We start from the raw sequence: 6,690 nt of genomic DNA on the forward strand, positions 1-6,690 counted from the left end.
AAAAGGTGGTCAGGGACAGATGCTCTCATTGTCAGGAGGGAATGTCATTTTGAACATTTTTTGTTTGGAAATAATTATAGATTCAAAGAAAGTTGCAAAAAATATGTACTAATGTCCTCAGTTTTTTCACCCGGTTTCTCCCAGTATTGATAGTTTGTATAACTATAGTACAGTGGCACAACCGTGGACTTGACATTGGTATAGTGCCCAAAGCACAGTCAGATTTCACCAGTTTTCCATACACCCGTTTGTGTATGTGTGTGTGTTCTATGCAATTTTATCACACATGTAGATTTGTGTAACCACCATCACAATCAAGATATGAAACTTCCATCACTGCAATACTCCCTTGGGCTGCCCCTTCATAGCCACACCCAAGTCCCCGCCCACACCCATTTCTAACACCTGACAACTACTAATCTGTTCTTCACTTTTATAATTTTGTTCCTTCAAGAATTTGATACAGATGGCATCAGGCATTACATAACCTTTTAAGATTGGCTCCTCCCACACTCCCAGCATCATCAGGAATAAAATGATTTTGTAAGGATCAATCCTCTGTATCAACGGGCATAATTATGATTCCTCAAGCCTCATGTTATAGCTGTCCAGTAGGAAGGAAGGAACCAGCCTGCAGACCGTGGGTTGGAGAGGAGCAGAGAGGCGTTGTAAAGAAAGTGGAAAGGGGGTGATGAGATCAACAATGAGGGTGGTGAAGTAGGATGGAGACCAGCATGATGATGCCAGTGATATTAGAACTGATAGTGGTGGTGACGATGGTTATGGCAATTATCCCAATGCTGAAGACAGTATTAATGAGCATGATGATGCAAGAATGGTGGTGAAGGTGCTGGTTGTTGACCGCAACAGAACTGATAATGATGGTACTATGGAGAGTACTTCAGAGTTCACAAAATGCCATCATGTACATTGTTTTATCCTCTAAATCACCTGGCAAAGTGGCTAGGGAAATTCCATCTTGCAAGTAGAAAAATGGAGGCAAAACATGTATACGACCCATTTAGAGCTTATAAGTGATGAAACAATAATTTTTGATATTTTCTGACTCCAACTCCTGGTTCTGTTTCTCACATTTTTTTTTTTAAATCTCACATTCTTCCAGACAAAACTCAGTTTCAAACCCTGTTACAGACTGGTGATGATTGGCATCTTAGAAAACGCAGGAAACACCCTTACAGAAATTGGAATAGGTACCAATTGCTGATCAAAACTTCAAATTCCCATGCCATAAAAGGTATGATAGACAAATGGGACCTTATCAAACTGAAAAGCTTCTGCAAAGCAAAAGAAACCATCAAAAGAGTGGGGAGACAGCCTATAGAATGGGAAAAAAATATTTGCCAACAGTCCATTTATTTTTTAAAAGTCTGTGTTTTTTTGGTGTGCGTTTTAAGACTTTTGCCTGCTGTAAGGTGGTGAATATCTTATCTGTATTTTAATGTGCTTTTGTAGATGGTATATAGTTCTTGCTTGTAAATGTAAGTCAATGGTCTATTTCAATTTAATCTTTGTACCCAGCATGAGAGTCAAAGTTCATTTTCTCCATATGTATATCTTCATGTGTATAGTTTTTTCAGCATAATGTATTGAAAAGATTATCCTTTCTCTATTAACCTTGTCAAACTTCAACTGGTCATGTCTATGTAGGTCTATTTCTGAAATTTCTGTCATATTTATTGATGTATCTGTTATCATATCACTATCACAATATCTTAATTATTTGATTTGTGTAGCTTTATAGTAAGCCTTGAGATCAGATAGTATACTTTCTCTAACTTTGTTCTATTTTTTAAAATTGTTTTGTCTTTTCTAGGTCCTTTACTTTGAAAAATAAATGGAATTTTCTTAAATGTTTAAAAAGATCATCAACAAAGACATTTAAGACTGGAATTCCCTTGGTGGAGAGATTTTAAATTATGATTCAATATTTAGTAGATATTGACCTATTCAGATTTGCTGCTTCCTTTTGAAATTACTCTGGTAATTTTTTTTCTTTCAAGAAATATACCTATTTTACTGATGTTATCAATATGTTGGCATAAAGTTTTTAAAAATTTTTATTATTAACTGTTTAATATCCATAGCATCTATAGTAATGTCCATTGTTTACATTTGATGTGATAAGTTTGGTCTTCCATTGTCTTTTTTTTTCTGACCAGTCTAACTAGAGATTTATTGGTCTTTAAATTAAGAAAAAAGACAGCCTTGAGTTTTATTGACTTTTGCTATTGTTAGTTTTTTATTGTATTGATTTCTGTTCTTTATTGCTTTCTTCCTCCTACTTTAGATGTACTTTGCTTTTTTGGGGGTTTGTTAAGATAGGCACTTTTGTTACAGATTTGTGATTTTTCTTTTTTTTCTATTACATTTATGTGATGTTATAAATTGCCCCATAAACAGTTTAAATTAAATCCCACAAGTTTTGATATTTTTAATCTTCATTATGTTTAAATTATTTAATTTTTTATCTTGCCATTTATTCTTGAATCCATAGGCTATTTAGAAATGTTTTGGTTAATTTCAAATTCTTGGCATATTTCTAATAGTAAATGTAATAAAATAATATAAGACAGAATAATATAATTAACCATAAAAATACAGACAGTGAGAGATACACTAGGCACAATCAAAAGGTCTAATATGCATGTAACTGGAATCCCAGAAGGTAAAGAGAAAATGAGAAAGAAGTAATAACTAAAGAGATGACGGTTGAAACTAGTCCTGAATTGATGGAAGACATTAATCTAAAGATCCAAGAAGCTTGACAAATCACAGACAGAATTAAATACATACAAACATACCTAAGTACATTATGCTAAAATTGGTGATAAATGAAGACAGAGAAAATCTTAAAAGAAGCTAGAGAAAAAAGACGCATTACCTTCAAAGAAGAAAAAATTTAACAATAATGACTGATTACTCAGCAGTAAATATGGAAAGCAGAAGGCAATGGAATCACATCTTTAAAGTGTTAAAGTAGCAGGGACAGGAGCCTAGAATTTCTGAAATCCTTCAAATATAAATGAGAAATAAAGATGTTTTTAGACAAAGCAAAAGTTGAAAGAATTCAAGAAATACTGTAGGCTATAACAAAGTGATCCCATATGATACTGCAGGAAGGAATTAGAGGCAGCAGAAATGGAGACTGACTGTCCATTACTTCCACATGATCTTACCATGGCATTTCCAAATGGACTGCAGATGATTTTACTGTGTTGCCTAGGGCCTCATGTAATCCACACTGGAGCTGGGAAAATATTTTCTACAGAAAGACTAGTCGTGGTTATTTTATAATAACAGTAAAGAATGTCATTGTCATTTTCAGAAGACTGTAATACCTGATCTGCACTATATGATTCAGATAGGTTTTGTTACAATAATTACCATTTGTGGCAGACTTATTTAAGCATTTTCCTAGGTATGGGGAAATACCTAAGTAATGAGATTCCTGTACTTCTACAGAAGGTCACATTTTTCCACTTGTATAAAGAGCTTTTGAGAGTACATGTTCAAATTACCATACAAAAATTATGTAAATGAAATCTGAAAGTGTATATTTAGGATCATGCCTACCTTTCCACATATATACTGCTGTTTTGTTTTTGTTTTAAAAAAGATACTAATACTGCCACTTTTTCAAGATCTAGAAAAGATTTCTGTTAGGAAAGAAAAAAATGTCGATTATTTTTACATTTTAAACGTTAAATTTCTAGAAGTTACTTTTTAAATCAGGATATTTAGTTTTCTATATTCATTTAATCAATAGAAAATGCATTGTATTTTTATACTATAGCTAAATTTTCTTGCTTGCTGTTTTATTCTGTTCCTTCCAGTATCTTATATTTATGTATTTTTCTTAATTGTTGTACATTGAACTTTACTATATAGCTGGTTTAAATGTAATACTTGCCTTTTTCAGTGTTTTGCCTTTTATTAAAATAAAAAAGGTCAACACATTGATTCAAATTGTAAAAGTTAAACACACATTATTTTTTTCTAAAAAATATTGATAAAAATAAATTGCTTAAATCTTCAAAATATTGAATAATTTGAATCTGTTTACTAATTCTATTTCTATAATTTCAAATATTGTTATTGTTATGTATGGTAACCTAAATAGAATTGATATTTTGTTTTAAATAAGTATAAACATGAAATTTGTATGTGTAGACATGCTAAATTTAGATATTTTAATCTCTAAATAACTAGCCAGCAAAATAGAAAAAACATTTTGATTATAGACATTTATAGTTTATACTTTTTCTATTTAAATTTCTATAAGTGTGTAGCTTTGGAGTCTGTAGAAATTAAATGTTAATTATTCCCATATTTCTCTCCATCTCTTACTGAATGTGTTTTTAGAATCACCTCAATTTTAGAGAGATTGACTTTTTTATAAGCTGCTTTTTGTGGTTACTGAAAACTTACTTTAGGGAAGTATTGTGTAGCCAAATTGCTTATATAAGCTAAATGGAAAAAAATATATAAGATTTTTTTCCTCCATATCTGCTGAGTTTCATGACTGAGTGGAATGAGATTTCTAAAAGCTTTCTTAAAAAAAAAGAACTATTAGAAATCTTCAGCAGGAAATAAAACATAAGGTTACAAAAAAGGTGAAAGTAATAAGATAGGGGAAAAAAGAAATGCCAGGAAAATGCTCATTAAAAAAAGAGCTGGGACGGCTATATGAGTGTTAAACAAAAGTAAATTCAAGGCAAACAAACGAACACAAAAACCCATTAGGGACAAAGAAGATCAATGCATAATGGTAAAAGAAACAATTCCCTGAGGGAAAAAAAAATAGCAATTCTAAATTGGTATACATCCAGTTGTAAAGTTTCAAACTGTATAATAAAACAAAAACTGAAAGAATAAGAACCCATCTCTCAGTTTGGCAAAGCTTTATTTATTTATTAAAAATATGTGGGCACAGCTAAAGGAAGAGTAAGTCGCAACAACTTTGGAAAACAATTTGGTGCTATTTAATAAAGCCGACGAAGAGCAAACTCCTACCCTTCACATCACCGCAGAGACCCCGTCTTTTTCTGCGCAGAGACAAGGACATGGATGCTTGAAACAGGGCAAGATGGAAAAGGCCTTTGTGTCCCCTGAGGGGAGTATGTTAATTGTGGAATATACATGCGATTGGAAAATACACAGCAGTGCAAATGAATGGGGAGAACTGTGTGTGAGAATATCGGTGAATCTCCAAAAAGCAATGTTAAACAACAACAAGATGCTGCAAGTGTTTGTCGTGTCACTTTCCTGGAAAACATTTCCTCCAGCTGACGGCACAAAGATGCCTGGCTTCCTGGGTGGTGTGACTCAGGGCCCAAGCAGGTGGCCGCAAGTCAAATATTCCCCAATCTAACCAGTGTGTCCCTTGAAGACATGATACCATCCGGCTGTGTGCCCACTCTCCTTGGAGTGAATCAAACAAAACAGCTTGGGAAATAAGCACTTCTGATGAAGTCCAAAGGAGATTTGTGGAGAAATTTCCCCCAGGAAATTCATGGAGGAGCATCTGGAAGAGAACTTTTAATCACTTAGTGTCCCTCACCCTTGTTCTGCAGGTAGAGAAGTGAAAGCTTGGAGTGGAGAAGGACCTCCCAGCATCCAAGTTCATGTGTCATCAAGTCTGTGGGGAGCAAGTGTGGATTCTCAAACTCAGGGGTGACCAAGTTCTGTGACGTACTCTGTGTCTTGCAAAGCGGAGGAGCTCCTTACTCTAAACAAGGCAGAGCCAGTCATGTGACAGATGTCTCTGTGCAGAAAAGAGAGGGAAGTGAGTTCTCCTCCACCTCAGGACGGGGGTGTTCAGCAAAGACTCCAGAAGCTAGGTCACTCTTGAGCTGAGGAGTTTGTCAGGTGAAGAAGGCGGGGGAGGGAGAAGAAGGAGCAACATGCCAGGTAGAGAGAACTGGGTTAAGATGACCTAGAAGCATGAACCTGTCTGCACATTGACCTAGGGATGAGAAGTGTGTAAGAAGAATGGCAGGGAAGGTGAGAGGAGTCCAGACCTCAGGGGTCCATCACTGTCCTTTCACCTGTGTCTTAGGAAGCAGGCCCTGTGTGTGCCTTTGCTTTTCTAGAGGTGGGGAGGGGCAGGGAGTCTGATATCTGATTGTCAGTTGGGCAGAAACATATGTGATTCAAGCTTTTTCATTGTCCACCCCTCCACCCCTCCACCTCTTTATTTGATCCCAAAGCGCTCAGTACCACAGTCAGGGGATGGTGCTGAAATGTTGAAGGTGTTCACCTGGAGTGGGGCTGGAGGTCAGGCAAACAAGCTGAAAAGAAAGCCCAGGGACAGGAGTGTGCGTCACCCACTACCAATCAAAGAAGGTATTTCACAGCTGGACTGATTAAGTAGCAGGAACTTCAAGGTTCACCTAAATGATCTTAGGAATATGTTGCATTAGGAAGAGGTGCCTAAACAGTTATTTTCACCTCAGATACAAGCATCTGAAAAAACATGACTGAAGAAAGTCTCAGAGGAAACACAATTTCTGTGGACTTTAGGAATTCTGAGGGTCGTTGACACACAGGCCTAAATAAATACCCCTAAACCTAGCCCTAATCCTAACCCCAACCCTATCCCTAACACCAAATCTAACCCCTAACCTAACCCCAACCCTAGTCCTAGCACTAACCCTAATCATAACTCCT

Source organism: Carlito syrichta, unplaced genomic scaffold, assembly GCF_000164805.1.
Source record: "Carlito syrichta isolate Samal-C Ts95f unplaced genomic scaffold, Tarsius_syrichta-2.0.1 Scaffold123370, whole genome shotgun sequence".
NCBI lineage: Eukaryota > Metazoa > Chordata > Mammalia > Primates > Tarsiidae > Carlito > Carlito syrichta.